Raw genomic sequence first — 16,167 nt, 5'->3', positions numbered from 1 at the left:
GGAGATTGTTTTGTGCAGGAAGGAACACCTTTCTGCACAAAAACAAACTTAAATGGCAAATACATTTTTCTATATGTGCTGCTGAATGCCATGCTAACGCCACCTCTGGGGTGGCGTTAGATTTTGGTGCTTCTTTAGGTTTATGAAAACTCGTAACTCTGAGGCGGCGTCAAAATGCAATAGCTGTTGCTAGGGCACGGCCATAGCAACACTCATTGAATACCCATTGCATGCACCTTCCACGCAAAGTGCTGTGTGTGAAGAGGCTGCATTCACAAGATGGTGTTAAGCCACAAAAAATGGCTTATCACCACTTTGTAAATACAGCGCAGGGCATTGTGCTGCCACAGCGTTAAGAAAAGTGACGCCCCGGTGGCGCTAGGGGCTCTTAAAATGCCCCTACACTTTCTCCGTAAGCCAGATGAGAAAACCAAAACCAATGCAGCCAGCTGATCAATCCCATTATTGAGCAAAATAATCTATTGCTCTTTGATTTATCAGTGTTTTATGGGGAAATGAGGAAGCTATTTGATAGAAAGACCCATCTCCTCACTCTGGACTATGAGTTAAATATTCTAAAACAAGGTTTGCAAGATTTACTGATCTATAGCACTACATTTAATTGACTAATACTCAAAATCGAATGGCCCACAGAAAAGCAACAATCTTTGTTCTACCAAGGCTTATGCAGTGAATTCAAAGATGTGCTAGTTCAGGTGGTAAAACTACCCAGTTCCTGTGAGGAGTTGATTGAACTAACATTACAGCTAGACCACAGATTCCTACAGAGACAAGGGGATGAAATTTGGGGAGACTGAAAAGTAATTGTGGTTCATCCAAAAAACAGAAGCGAAGAAGGGTCAAACAACGCCACTGGCATTTAATCCAAGCAAGTGAATGGCATTTGAGGTCCTCTGTCGATGAAACAGAAGCTCTGCGTGTACTATGGCAGAGTAGACATTTCACTAAACAGTGTCAAACCTGAGCTAAGTCTACGGATAAGGGAGCACAGGAAAAAGCAATACAGAGGATCCACAAAGGTTCCAAAGAGGATACGGAGTCAGAAAACTAGATATTCTGAAGAAAACTAAAGTCCCTTGTTCGGGTGAAACAGAAATAGAGATCTCATCAGTTCTTGCTAACACGCTACAAGCTTCAATGGCACATATAAACCTACACATGACTCTGTGTTTGCCAGATAGTGGCTAATGAAGGTTCCAGCCTTGTTAGACTTAGGGGCCATGTGCAATTTTATTGATCAATAGTTTTCTTCCTTTATTCGGTTAACATGATTAAAACCATAAAAGACATAAAAACAGCAGTAGATACATAATAATAAATACAATACAAAATAAATAAAAAATAAGTAAAAACAATGTTGAAAAGAATCCTATTTAAAGGGATGCCTGATTAAAATAGCAGCATTTAAAAATGTAGTCATGTTAGCCATTACCCAGACCCTTGTCAATGTTTGCAGGCATCAGAGTGCTGGCCTAACTTGTCTAAAACCACACCCTTTGAGGAGGGGGGCAATATATTGAATCCTTGGTTCAAGATAACATTTATAGCACAACATAAAATGTAAGATATCCTGAGGTGACATATCATCACACCTACAGGGACTCAGCAAATTAAAATTGCAACATCCCAGTGAAAAGTCTAGAGACATATGCAATAGGTTAAACCTAAGGCGAGTTAGTAGACGTCTGTTACTATTGTTTTTTACCATTATTAAACATGGCTCAATATCCCAAGCTGTAGAGATAAGCACATAGCGGCAAACAGAGGATTTAGCCATCTCACCCTCATCCCTTAGCATTAATGCCCTTTCTCTGTTAAAATCTTTGATCCACTGAGCATGTGTCTTGGTTATGCCACTGGGTTAAGGAATATCCCTGCCTTCCCTTGCCTGGTAAAAGACTCTTTCATGTATTTTAATCAGCACATTTTGAGGGTTTGATTCATCTCTACACAATCTATGATAAATGATTAAGGGCCATTTCCTCCTTAGACCACATCCTAATTCATGACAATAGCGGGTGCACAGCAATAAGTTTGCTAAGATATTTAAGCCCCAGTTCCTCATAGACTACAAGGATGGGGGTGCATTGTGGGACACTTGAAAAACACCTGAGGAATCTTTTCTCTTCAATCTGTAGTTCCCTAACAGGAAAGTAACCCCAAATTTCACTACCGTTCACAATATTTGTTGTGTACTTAGACTCACAATGTTTTATTAGGGTTTTAAGAGATCCACTGCCCAGCCCAGCCTAGCCGCAAAATTAAAGATGGCCCCTATGGACCTTCTAAAACCCAATAGCCTAGCTACTTTCAATGGTCTCCAACCTAATTTACTATCAAACTGAACCCCCAAATAGGGAAAACTGTTGCCTTTACCTAGTGGAGCCCCTTTGAAGTTGAAGGTTCTGGATTTTGACAGTTTGTGGCCCATCACCATGATGCATGATTTTGTCAGATTGACTAAGAGATCCAGTTCCCACATGAATTTATCAAATATTTCTAATATGTTTTGCAGACCAGTTGCAGTTCTGGCCATTAGGACTGCATCATCTTCATATAGCAGCACTGGTAAAGAACATGAGCCAATTATTGGGCAGTCTACCTTAGCCTTCACTAATAACTTTTCCAGCTCATTTAAATATATCAAAAATAGTAAAAAGGTGAGAATACACCCTTGTCTCACCCCAGGTCTGGTGTTAAAACTTTCAGAACAATCCAGCATTGCAGAATATCTTACTACTGTTCGGGTATCTAAATGCAAGCCAAGCAGAAAATAGAGAATGTCTGGGTCGACCCCCATTTCTAATAAAGTTTTCCATAGTTTGTTCAGGTTTACCCAGTCAAATGCACCCGAGAAATCCATAAAAGCAAAATACATATTGTCAGAGCGAGCTAGGGTATACTTATTTGCTACCATAAAGAGGTTCAAGCACTGATCCGACGTAGACTTGCTCGGCTGGAATCCATATTGACACCTTGACAGTATGTTGTCATCTGCCCAGAAATGCAACATGCCCAATATTACCTACCCCAGAACTTTAAATGCTGAATCAATGAAAGAGATGGACCTGTAGCATCATGGCCCTCTCTTATCACCTTTTTTGGGGACCAGTGCAATGGTTGATAAGTACCAAGACGGCAGAGGATACCTCCTGACCACTGCATTCACCACCAATGTTAACACAGGAGCCCAGACCTTGATATTCCATACAAACAAGTCTGGAGGGATCCCTTCCAGCCCTGAGGCCTTCTTTCTACTGAGGCACTTATTACCCTGTGATATCTCATCTAACATAAATACTAAGTTAGACTTCCCACACCCCACCTCTTCCTCAGGTTCCAGGTCTCCATGCGAGGGGCTGTTAAATATTTTCTCATAGTGTTGAACCCAGTCCTAGGCTGGTATATGGTGTCATTTGCTAGGGGGACTCTCCTGATTGAAAAAAGGTTAGTTGATCATTCTCCAGAATATTGCACTATTTATAATCATGCTGGATTGTACCAGATCCTCCCACGCCCTTACTTATACATCTATCTTCCTCCTCTTAAGCTCTTCCTTGTATGTGTGCCGACAAGTTCTCACACAAACCCCATCTCTCAGTGATGCTTTCAGAGCAGTTTTCAGGCTGCGCAAGGCTTTCGAACATCTGCCATTAAACCATTTTGGGGACTGGTTAGGGTGTCTAGTGCCATCAACAAGAAGAAGAGCTCTAAACTTAGCTGCAACATCTGAGAACTCATTTATAATATCTTCATGGGAAGAGGATAGCTCTAAAAAGGTTGCCAGTTCATTTAGACAACTATGAAATATTATGTATCTCCTGCTGTTTTTATGTCTTTTATGGTTTCAGTCATGTTAACCGAATAAAGAATGAATGAATTAATGAATTATCAAATGTTTGCTCAAGAACTAAACATCCCTTGTATTCACAAAGAAACTTCAGAACTGGTCAAGGCAGTAGACACACACCATTAGCCTCCAGACCATTGTGGTATCATACAGACACATCGCTAATGCAACTGAGCGTGAACCACTTTAAATCACTGCACTTTGACCTAATCAATGCTCCACCGTCTTGGTTAATTCTGGATATGACATGGCTTATGCTACATGACCCCACAGATCACTAGGCTATCTGTTATGTATTAATAGATTCCTAATTATGTCATAAACACTGCACTAAGGGCAGGCGTTCTCACATATGGCTCCTGATAACTCCGCTAAAGACTTGACCTACAGCAGTGTAAAATCCCAGATATGCTGTACTGCAACATTACAAGAATCCTATCAGCAGTACCAATTAGTCTTTGATAAACAGAAGGCAAGCCAAGTCACTCCCCACAGAGAGTATGACTGCAAGATAGACTTGATCCCTGGAACCATCATTCCATGCAGTCAGACATATGTTCCGATGGAACCAGAGACACAGTACCTACAGAAATACATTGATGATAATCCTGTCTCAGGATTTATTATTCTCTCGCAGTCTCCGATCCGCTCCCTTTTTTTGTGCCTGTGAAGGAAAGAGAATTAAGAGCCTGTGTTGAGTACTGAGCTACTACCTGAGTAACAGTCAAAAACAGGTACCCATTGCTCCTTATCCTTTTGGACCAACTGAAAGGTGCAAATATTTTCACAAAACTGGACCTCTGAGGGGTGTATAAACTCATTTAGATAAGACAAGGTGATGGCTGGAAGACCATGTTGAGGACCGGTTTTGCGTGTTCAAATATCAGGTCATGCCATTCGGTCTCTACAGTGCCCAAGCAGCATTCCAGTATTTTATGGATGACGTTATTTGGATGTTGCTTACATCATCTATATAGACAAGATCCTTATCAACTCTGAGACATTCCAGGAGCATGTGATTCATCAACAGGCCATTTTGGATAGACTAAAACAACACTGATTGTACGCAAGGCTAGAAAAATTTCTCAAATACATCAATCCAAGAGGAATAAAGATAGACGTTGTTAGAAATGGGGTCTTTGGTTGGCAGTCAGGTTACCCCCTGTCTAAGCAAGGACCCTCACCGTAGTCAGGGCAAAGGGGAAACACACCTGGTTAATCCACGCTCACCCCTTTGGTAGCTTGGCACAAGCAAACAGGCTTAACTTAGAAGCAATGTGTAAAGTATTCGTACCAACACACACAGGGGAAACACTACAAAATGGACACCACACCAGTTTAGAAAAATAGATAACATTTATCTAATCAAACAATACCAAAACACCAAAAACATACGTACAGAAGTCAAGATATGAATTTTCAATAGAATAGGAGTCTTACTCCATAGAAAACAATGGAAATATTGATTTTACACAAAGTACCTGGTTTGCATCAAAAATAAAGCTGCACGGGTGAGTGTGCGTCGGAAAGGTCAGAGATGCGTTGATTCCTTAATCGCAAGTTCAGGCATGCATTGTTTCTTCTCTGGTTGGGGTTTTTTCTCCCTCACAAGGGAGCGATGCGTCGATTTCTAGACAGGGCACCTCAGGTTCGTGCAAGATCAGAATGATTTTGATGCACAGGGAGGATGCGTGAGAAATCCGGTTGCATGGTGTTGGAAAACCACGGTGCGTGGGGTTTGCGTCATTATCAGCAGCCACAAGTGGGCCTTATCTTTTGTTTCTCCAGCCGCGATGCATCTATCTCCCAGCTGTGTTGCAGGTGGAACGTTGATTTCAGCCGCGAAGCCGGTGGCACATTGTTTATCAGCCACACTGCAGATGGTGCATCAAAGATTTCCATGTGCGGCGTTCTGTGTGTGCATTTCAGCTCTTGATATGCCAACTTCACCTTTCAAGGGCCCGGGGAGTGGATAGGACACCACTTGGCAGGGCAGGAGTCTCAGCAGAGGAAGTCTTTGATAGCCCTGAGACTTCAAAACAGGAGGCAAGCTCACTTCAAGCCCTTGGAGATTCTTCTCAAGCAGGAATGCACAACAAAGTCCAGTCTTTATCCCCTTTCACAGGCAGAAGCAGCAACTGCAGAGTAGCCAAACAAAGCACAGTCACAGGAAGGAGCAGCACCTCTCAGCTCTTCAGCTCTTCCTCTTGGCAGAGGTTCCTCTTTAAACCAAAAGTCATCTTGAAGAAATCTAAAGTCTGAGGTTTTGGGTCCACTACTTATACCCCTTTGTGTCTCTGACATTGCCCAAAGAAAAGTCTCTGTTGTCTACAAGATCCTGGCTTCTTATACCCCTTTCTGTCTTTGAAGTAGGCCTACTTCAAAGGGAAGTCTCTGGTGTTTCCCAGATGCTGCCTTGCCCAGGCCAGGCCCCAGACAAACACCAGGGGGTTGGAGACTGCATTGTATGAGGGCATGCACAGACCATTTAGGCATAAGTGACCACTCCTCCCTCCACTCCAGGTCAGATAGCTCATCAGGATATGCAGGCTACACCCCAGCTCCGTTTGTGTCCCTCTCTAGAAGAGATTCACAAATAGCCCAACCGTCAGTCTAACTCAGACAGGAAATCCACACACTGGCAAAGTCACAGAATGGTTTAAGCAAGACAATTCCTACTTTCTAAAAGTGGCATTTTCAAACTAACAATCTAAAAACCAACTTTACAAAAAGATGCATTTTTAAATAGTGAGTTCAGAGACACCAAAATCCACATTTCTATCTGCTCTCAAATTGATTTCACTCAAACACATTGCCATTCGAGTGGCCAGCCACAACCAACCATCCTTCTATACAAGAATACCATGAACACCTTCATCAGGTTTTACAGGAAGCAAAAGGACACCTAGAAAAAAGCACAACATGACCGTGAGCAGTTTGTTGACTGGAAATGCTCTAATGAGCCGCCATAGCAAGTTGAAAATAAGGTGTGCCTAGCTACAGAACACTAATGGCCTGATTTAGATCTTGGCAGAATTGGTTCCACTGTCTCATTTCCATCAGATTTCCAGGCCACCACTTTTCGTACTCTGACCACCATATTTAGATGTTGGCACTGTCTCTTTTCCATCAGATTTCCCGTCCACCACTTTGGCACTCCACCCCCCCCCCCTATTTAGATGTTGGCAGACCCATAGATGACCCTGCCACAATGTACAATGGCACAATTGGATGAAGCGACTGGCAGTGGGACTCCAGCCACTTTTCCCACTGAAAAAATGATGATGTGCTTTCCCACCAAGGCAACTATGGTGGTGTTACCTCCACACCTGAGCTGGCAAATTGCAAGGGAAATGAGGAAAAAAAACACCTTTTTTCTCATTTGCACATTCATTTTCAACGGCACCCAACTGGACAAGACCTGCTGTTGCTGCTGCCACTGGACCATGAAGGAAACATGACTCCATCACAGCTGGATTCGAAGGTTAGCATTACCTATAACCAGTGAACCTTGCTTGGCCACTTAACATTAGCTAGTGCAGTAATATACGTTACAGTAATATTTTTTAAAACAACTTGTGACATGTATATGTCTGTAAAACATCTCTGTCAGACATTATTGAATACATACCTGTATATAAAATAAATTGATGAAATACCCAATTTTTCTTTTCATGCAATTATTCATTAATATTTGTCTAAACCTGTGTGGTGTCCTTTTGTGGTGTCACACTCTGTTATTGCAGGATTTATTGCACAAATACTTTACATAATGCCTTCTAAGTTAATCCTGACTGCTCAGTGCCAAGCTACCAAAGCGTGGGCACAGGATAATTTGGATTGTGTGTGACTTACCGTGACTAGGATTGTGATCCCTACTTGGACAAGGGTGTATACCGCTGCCAACTAGAGACCCCATTTCTAACAGTGTAATATCCCAGTAACTACGAGTGGACAACAAATTTCAGTGTGAATTAGTTGAGAGGAGTGAGCTAGTTATCCTAGTGGAAAACAGTGCAACAGACACACCACCACAATCACACAATGACACAGACACTCAGGTGAGCTAGAGCCACATATCTGAACACTAACACTGGGCCAGACACTGAATTAATGCTACACTGTGCAACAACCATATGTGGGCACCTATGGAAGTTGGAACAACATGATGTAAGGGGGAGTTGTGTAAAAAAACATGACACTACCCTGGCGCTTTGCAAGACATATGATTCAGGTACCCAAGCTTGTCCTGCAAGGCACCCAGAGGCGCTTTGTGATAGACATGGCACTCAATTTTAAGTCTGCAATGATCATGTGTTGATTAGTCCAAGACTGATGTGGCAAAGTTGTATAATGGTATCAAATGCCCCATATACGTTGACCCCTAAGGCGGGTAAGCCTCCTTTGCTAACATAAAGGCAGGGGTAGGGGGAATGTGCGTGAAATGATGACAAAGTTGCGTTATACATACATTGCCCAACTTGGTAGACACAATCCAGGGAAAATTTGTTAGGCTGGCTGTGCCTGGGCGTTTCATACATGACACTATGCAGGGGCACAGGTGTCCCCATGGCCTCTGAAATCTGTGCCTTAGTGATGGTTGTGCAGGACTCATCAGACATCTGACCTGCATGGGTATCATGGTTGGACATGTGAACTCCAGGCCTAGACAGGTGCAGATACAGTTCATTCTGGTTGCACACAACCTGTCCACAAGCATTGCATGGAGCACTCCAACTCATCTGCTACTGTCATTTATGAGTGGTGAACAGTAAATAGTATGCCAATAGGAGACTCACCAACAGGTCCGCCAATCTAAACACCAAGGTGATCGAGCAGATTCTGCTCCCTGGCCACCAGATCTGCCCAGCGATGCTTGAGATGGTGCTCATTACTGCTGCTTCTGTGTACTCTCTTCAGGTGGTGGAGCACCTTGCCCCACCACAGCCACCTGGCCTCGGTCCGGTATACCTGGATGACCCGACCACCCACCTTTAGCATCATAGGCAGGTAGTGGCATACCAGCCACACAAATCCACCTTGCTCATCCTCTGACATCTCCGTCAACCTCCCCCTGCCAGATTTGTCGTACATGGTCCAAGTTGACCCCTGTTGGAAAATGGGTTATTGGTAGGGCAGGTAGGTACCTACACCTAGCAACAAGCCACAAACCTCTACGTAAGTACAGTTAGGTCTCAGTAAATTAATCCCAGCTCTACCCTTGGTAGCTTGGCATCGAGCGTCAAGGCTTAACTTAGGAGACAAAGTGTAAAGCATTCAAATATCACAAAACAGTAATTAAATAAAACACAGGAAACAGTTTAAAAATCCAAAACCAATTTATAAAAATAGCTTATATTTTTATCTTTAAAATGACACAAAAACGATTAAAATCGGTTCAGGGGAACCGGAGATATGAATTTTTAAAGTATTATTATTTTCTAGCGCATAGAAACAAAAAGCGCCAATCGGGTCATCTGGTTGCACCAGGACCGGGACAAAGTCAAACTTTCAGGCCGACCGCGATGGAGCCCTGCTCGGCTACAGGTCGCGGGAGGCCTCGGTTAAAAAGTTACCTTCTGACTTAGTCTTTATTTTGAAGTTTTTCTTCACCGGGACGAACCTGCCAGTTGGATCCGACCTCCTGGAGCCCTTGTCCGGATACGCGAAGTCGGTTTCCTCGGTGGTGATTTTTACCTTCGGACTTAGTCGTTTTTTCGAGATGAAAATCCTTCGACCGGGGTAAACCTGGATCTTGATCCGACATCCATGGAGCCCTTCTCGGATACGATGGCTGGGAGGTCCCGGTCAACTTTTTACGTTCGGACTTAGTCTCTTTTTTGGATGTTTTTCTTTACCGGGACGAACCACGAAGTCAGGCCGGGTCGCGGTTGAGGCAAGCCGGCTAGAATTTCCGCGGCGGGTCGGTCCCTCTCTCGAGCTTTTTTCCAAAAATTCTCAAATCTTTTCCAAACTTCTGGGGCTTCACCCAGATGTTCTTTTAAGGTTCTTTTGGGGTCCACAGCTCACCCCAAGGGTCCAGAAGTTCTGTGATGGTCCTTGGGGGGTGCGGACTTCAACTCCCAGAATGCACCTGGCGCAAACTCCTTTTTGGCCACTGGACAGTGGTCAGCTGGTCGCTTTCTTCAGGAGTTGGTGTAGGGGACTCTGGTTTAGCAATTTTTCACCTGTAGCAAACAGGGAGTCCCTCCTTGAACCAGTTGAAGCCAGGCAAAGTCCTTCTTGTGGTGAAGCCCAAGTGTGCAGCTGGTGCAGTCCTTCTGAGTGCAGGTTCCAAGTGCAGGCCAGGGGTCCAGCAGGGCAGTCCTTCTTCTTCTTTAGTTCCTTTCTTGTTGAATTCTGGAGGGGATCTGAGGCGTGGGTGCAGGTCTGCCAGTTTTATCCTTGCTCCTGGGTGAAAAGCAGGGGGGCCCTGGTCCTCCAATCAGGGACAGGGTCGTCCCCCTGTGATGACCACTTCCTGGGAAGTGTGGCAAAAATCCATCCCAGAAGGCAACAGTCTCTAAAAATCCAAAATGGATGAATCTGATTTTTAGAGGAGAGATCTGGCTGAGCCCACCCACTGGTGTGGCTAAAAATCATAAACACACCCCTCTCCTGCCCTCTCCTAATCTAATCAAGGGGGCACCTAGCTGTCTGGGGTTGCAGGATGTGGGGGTGTTGCTGGGTGCTCCAGATGTCCTTCTCTGCCTTTGAAGACCAGTTTGGCAGCCCTCCCCCTTCCTGCTTCCCCATCTGCTGAGGGGAGATTCTCTCCCCCAAGCACATTCCTTTGTGTGAAGTCAGGCCACTTCACACCTCATTAAAGTAGCCTGGCAGAAGCTGCTGCAGGCTGGCCAATCAGAGCACAGCAGCAAAAACAATGCAGAGCTGAAATTGGCAACTTTTTAGGTAAAGTCTAAACTTTTTACCTGCACTAGTTATATTAAATCCAACAACTGGAAGTTGTGGGATTTATTATAACAATCAATTTGATACCAAATTCTTGGTATGTAACATTTAAGGAGACTTTAAAATTTAAAATAAAGTCTGCCCATTCTAGCCTATGAAGGCCATTTACTTCAATGAGGGAAAAACGAATTTGGCTGTTTTTACCTCACCAGGGCTTATAAATCTATTTTTATAAAGTCCCTGCTTATAGTTACATGGCACCCAGCCCTAGGGGCACATAGGGCACACCTTAGGGGTGACTTATATGTAAAAATAAGGTAGTTTAAGACTTTGGAAGTACCTTTAATTCCAAAGTCGAATTTGCATATAACTTTAATTTAAAAGCAGCCAGCAAGGCAGGCTTGCTTTTAAAATGACACTGGGCACCTCAGCAATGCACCTAGGTGTGCACCACCTATGCTGTGGTCCCTAAACCTACATGCCCTACCATATACTAGGGACTTATAGGTAGGTTTACTTAGCCAATTATAATTAGCCTAATTTGCATATCCATTTTACACAGAGCACAGGCCCTGGGACTGGTTAGCAGTACCCAGGGCACCATCAGAGTCAGGAAAACACCAGCATAAAGTGGAAAATGGGGGCAAAAAGTTATGGGGCCTCTGCAATCAGCCCCAGTTTCTCACAACCCCAAATACCAAGAAAAAAATAAATAAACAGAAACTTAACCCCACGGACTAATCACAGCTATCCCAAATGTGTAAGTACCCTGGACAGACACCCCACAGTACAAATACAAATATAGACAAATACCATACAAAATCACAAATACTGGGACAAAATGCACACAATATATGACAGGACACAACAGGAGGGACACCACAAAATTCAATACACAACCAATACACAACCAATACACAACCACCAGCTCCAAAACACAACCACATAGTTAGAAAGGCACAGGCTGTAAAGAGAAAGTGAACCTACCCCCACTGTACCATGCTTGTAGACAGGATTTCCTATTACATCACTTTCTGTTTTCATGCATCACAGTTTTCATTTATGCGTGTATTTATTTGACGCATTTGACATTTGCGCAGTTTTTTTTAGACGCATAATGCATGTGCGTTGTTTATATTGAAGCATGAGGTTTATGCGTCGATTTCACTGAAGGCAGCATTGAGAGGAGTGCGAAGGTGGAATTCATGCTAAGGTCCCATGTGTCATTTTCTTTGCATTTGCGGATGTTCTAGCCACATTTGCTTCATTTTTAAACTCAATTCCTGATTGTGTGTTTTTTTTTTGCATTGTCCTTGGATGCACCCTGAATCAACATACATGGGCTGTGCTGCAGTGTGGCATATTGGGTATGGCCACTTGTGGTAGTCCATACAACAATGTGATAAGGGTGTGATTGGTCTGTTCCACCAATGTGTGTACTATAGAGTCAACAACATGCAAATGTTTCACGTCGTGCATATGTATGCATGTGAGACAACAGTGTATCCATGTATGTTTGACATTGAGTACAATGCAATAGTTCTGATTTGTGATTGTGTACTGTGTTTTTGTCTGTGATGATGTGTGATGCTGTCAGATATAGCATAATATTTAAACCTACATACACAGGTCAGGCATTGTTGAAGATAAGTGAACCATTGCCACCTAAGACTTATTACCCGACAAGTGTCTCCATATGTAGATTTTGAGTTCATGGAGGCTTCTGTGAAGCCTGCATATTTATCTGACATGTGTACATCTTTGGTATATAGTGTGTATGACACTCTGCCTACATTCCACCCGGAATATGTTTTGATCACAAAGGTTTGATTAAACTCATTGCAGTTACCAATGGTTGCTGGTTTTGTGTGGTTGACATGCAGCCCTAGCTGCATATGGCCATATCCATACTGATGAGTATTCCACAGACGTGTTCATGCAATGTGTGAGGTCATGTGTACCCTGTGTCAGGATTGTGCCCCATGGCAGTGGCAGGACAGATTACCATGGATATTCTGCACAGGCCTTACTTCTACCATTGGTTTTTATACCTGGGCAAATCATGATGACCATAGTTACCAATGATGTCCTCTCCTTGCCACACATGTTCCATGCAGCCATTGCAACTCTCACAATGAGTTGTGACAGTGTTCAGTTCCAACATGACTTAATTTCTATTTTTTGACATACACTACCTAATGTATGGGCCCTTGCAAACATCTTATTTGTACCTTATGTAGTTGTGTCTGATGACCTATTGATTAACAAGTTGTCAACATAGATGTACAAAATATGTTGTGGTCCATAGATTGTGCCTTTTAGTTGTCACATAGCAGTGATGATGCTGTTAGTGATGTGTGTGATGGTGACAGTACAATCTTACACATCACATATGATGTCACAACAGTACTTGTCAGATTCCTATTTGTAACATGATTGCTGAAGTTTGACTCACAGTCCTATGGTATATGTAGTGGAGATTGAGGAGACCAAAGCATGATTGGTTGTATTAGTGATGTGTTTATTTACAAACTTAACAAGGTGAATTCAGTGGTTCTTAATAGTGAAAGTTGTCAACTATGTGCTGTCTCTGGCAGCTGTGTTGTGCTGTTCCCCCTCCATATCGATAACACCATCCTCCTCCTCCTTTCCAGGCAGGCCATCTACCTGGTCATGCTTAGGAACATTCATCTGCACGCATATGTTGTGCAGGATAGCACATGTTAGGGTGATTTTGCACACAATGTGTGGGGCATCTACGAGGCTGCCTTCTGTGAGGTCCAGGCACCTGATTCTTGTTTCAGTATGCCAAATGTCCTTTCCACGATTTTGTGTATCTTACGGTGTCCCTCATTGTATGCACTCTCTGCTGCTGTGCTTGGGTTTGCAAATGGGATCATCATCCACGGCTGTATGCCATAACCCTGATACCCTGCAAGAGATAAAAGGTGTAAGTTGTTGTTAAGGCTTGCAACAGATTTGTCATGCAGCATGGCAGTTGTTATTTTGAGTTGGTTGTGACTCATACGTGTTTGTGGTGTGGTGTGAGTTCCTGGCCTTGTACAAAGTTTTCTGAGCCCTATGTTGTTGAACATGACAATCTTGGGTATTGCCTCAAGGACCTTTGATATATATTTTGGAATCCTACCTGATGCTCAGTATGTATGTACCACGTGCTGTGTAGTCCACCTTTGTATCAATGTGCTATCACTACAGGGGATATGACATATCCTCACAGCACAATGGGGTCAAATATGGTGACAATGTGGTAGCCCTACAGACCCTGGAAATCCCAGACATTTTGTCATGTGTCATTATAGGTGAAGTGCAACACTTAGGCCCATTTTAATGAGGAAGTAACAATGCACAACACAGCTCTAACATTGGCAGCACTGTACTGCAACATTTTCACTATGCAGGAATGCACCATATGTGACATGTCACTAGGCAACCCTTTGATGCCCCCTGCACCGGTGCCTAATATACAGCCGTGCACCAACACTACCAACCTTGCACCAGGGCGCATGGCTAGCTGCCCTATTGTGGTGTATGTATCTATGAAGGAAGGGACACCTTCCTATACACACACAGTTTTGATGGACAATTGGCTCTTTCTGTGTGTGCAGCAGTATGCAGCATTCAAAGGTGGCACATTCATATGTGGTCAAATCACAATCTATTTCCCTATTGCAACCTGCAAACGGCACCCCTGGGGTGGTGTATGATGTTGGCACTGCCTCAGATTTTAGGTGACAACTACATTTGAGTCAGCATCATCATGTTGTGTATCTTATGGTGACAGACCTGCAGCAACACACAATGCAAGCCCCTTCCACGCTAAGTGCTGCATGGGAAGGTGGCCGATTTACAATGTTGCTTCAAGTCACAAAAGAGTGGTCATATGCACAATTATACATATAGAGCAGACCATCAAAAGTGGCACTGGGGGCTCTTACATAGGTCCCTTAGTGATCCTGAGTGGCAGCTGATATTTTGTGCCAGACATAGGGTGTCCAAGGGTGTGTATCTCATTGTTTGAGGATGATCAACATTACTACCAGTGTCTCTCCTATCTTCCAACACATGAATCAACATTTATACTGTCCACACATACACAGTGCAGGCTATAGGATGGAACTCAGCAACTTAGCAAATGTGTCCCTTAGCACAGTGCATATAAGGTCAGTGATGTCCTAAATACTCCTACAGGGTCCCACTATGGCATCCATGATCTGCATTGTTTAACAGTGACTCTGTCCCACAGTGGGCCATTTATTGTTTTCGGTACAGACATGATGGTGTTGTGGGTCAGTAAGTGGTGCATGTGAGGCGGCACTACAGTAGGTGTGGTGTCACTTCTCACAAATCTGGCACATAGTATGTGATGGTATGTGATAGCCATTAATGTTGTATTCCTATGTGTGTGATACAATGCATCAGGCAGATGTATATACACACTACAAGTAAGTCAGGCATGAGTTGATGAGATGTAGTTGGAATTGGTACCAGTTGTCTGGCATTTGATGTTTGCACGGCATGATTTGAGGGATCTGTGCATATGTGTGACTTACGTTAAATGAGCATGGTGTATGCCATTGACATTGCTGTGCTATTCTTTGTTGGGTGTACTGTGTGTGTGAAGTGTATGTAGTAGGCAACCTGTGGGCACTTGTAGTGGTTTGTGTACATCTTCTGTTTGCAAAGGGTACATATCTGCACCTGTCTTTCACATGGTGTGCCTGTCAAGTTGTGGATGTGTTATGTACATGTGGGTGCATGCATTTGTGTTGTGCACTGATTGTGCTGTACTGCAGCATGGTGCATACGTGTTGTTACCTGCACATCTGTGTTACCCTGGCCATGTGTTTTTGGAGTGGTGTATGTCTTGTGTGCCCTAGAGGGTTGGTGTGTTCTGTGTAAATTGTTAGGTTTGTTGACTTACCCACAAGTAGGCAATTTCCATATTGGCCATCCTGGAAGTATTGGTTGATCTGGCTGTGCCTGAATATGTAGGCGTCATGGACACTCCCAGGATACTTGGCCAAAATGTTTGTGAATAGTCCCAGGTGGTCCACTATGGCCTGCACATTTATGGAAAGCATGAGTTTGCGATTCTGGTATAAATGCTATGTTGCTGCATGTGGAACAAGTCAGACATGGGTGCAGTCAATTGCAATAAGCACATGCGGGAAGCCATCAAATTGGTAGAACCCCTGTTTTATCTCCTGCTGCATTTGCTTGGTGTTAGGAAAGCTGATGTGATGAAGTGTCAGAGAGATAATTGCATCTAACACCATTGTCAGGCCTGCCTTGATGGCTGTTTTTAAACTAACCTTATATGCAAATTCGACTTTGGAAATAAAAGTACTTCCAAAGCCTTAAAC

This window comes from Pleurodeles waltl, chromosome 10 (assembly GCF_031143425.1).
Source record: "Pleurodeles waltl isolate 20211129_DDA chromosome 10, aPleWal1.hap1.20221129, whole genome shotgun sequence".
Classification (NCBI taxonomy): Eukaryota; Metazoa; Chordata; class Amphibia; order Caudata; family Salamandridae; genus Pleurodeles; species Pleurodeles waltl.
The sequence above is the reverse complement of the archived record's forward strand: the minus strand, read 5'-3'. Positions refer to the sequence as shown.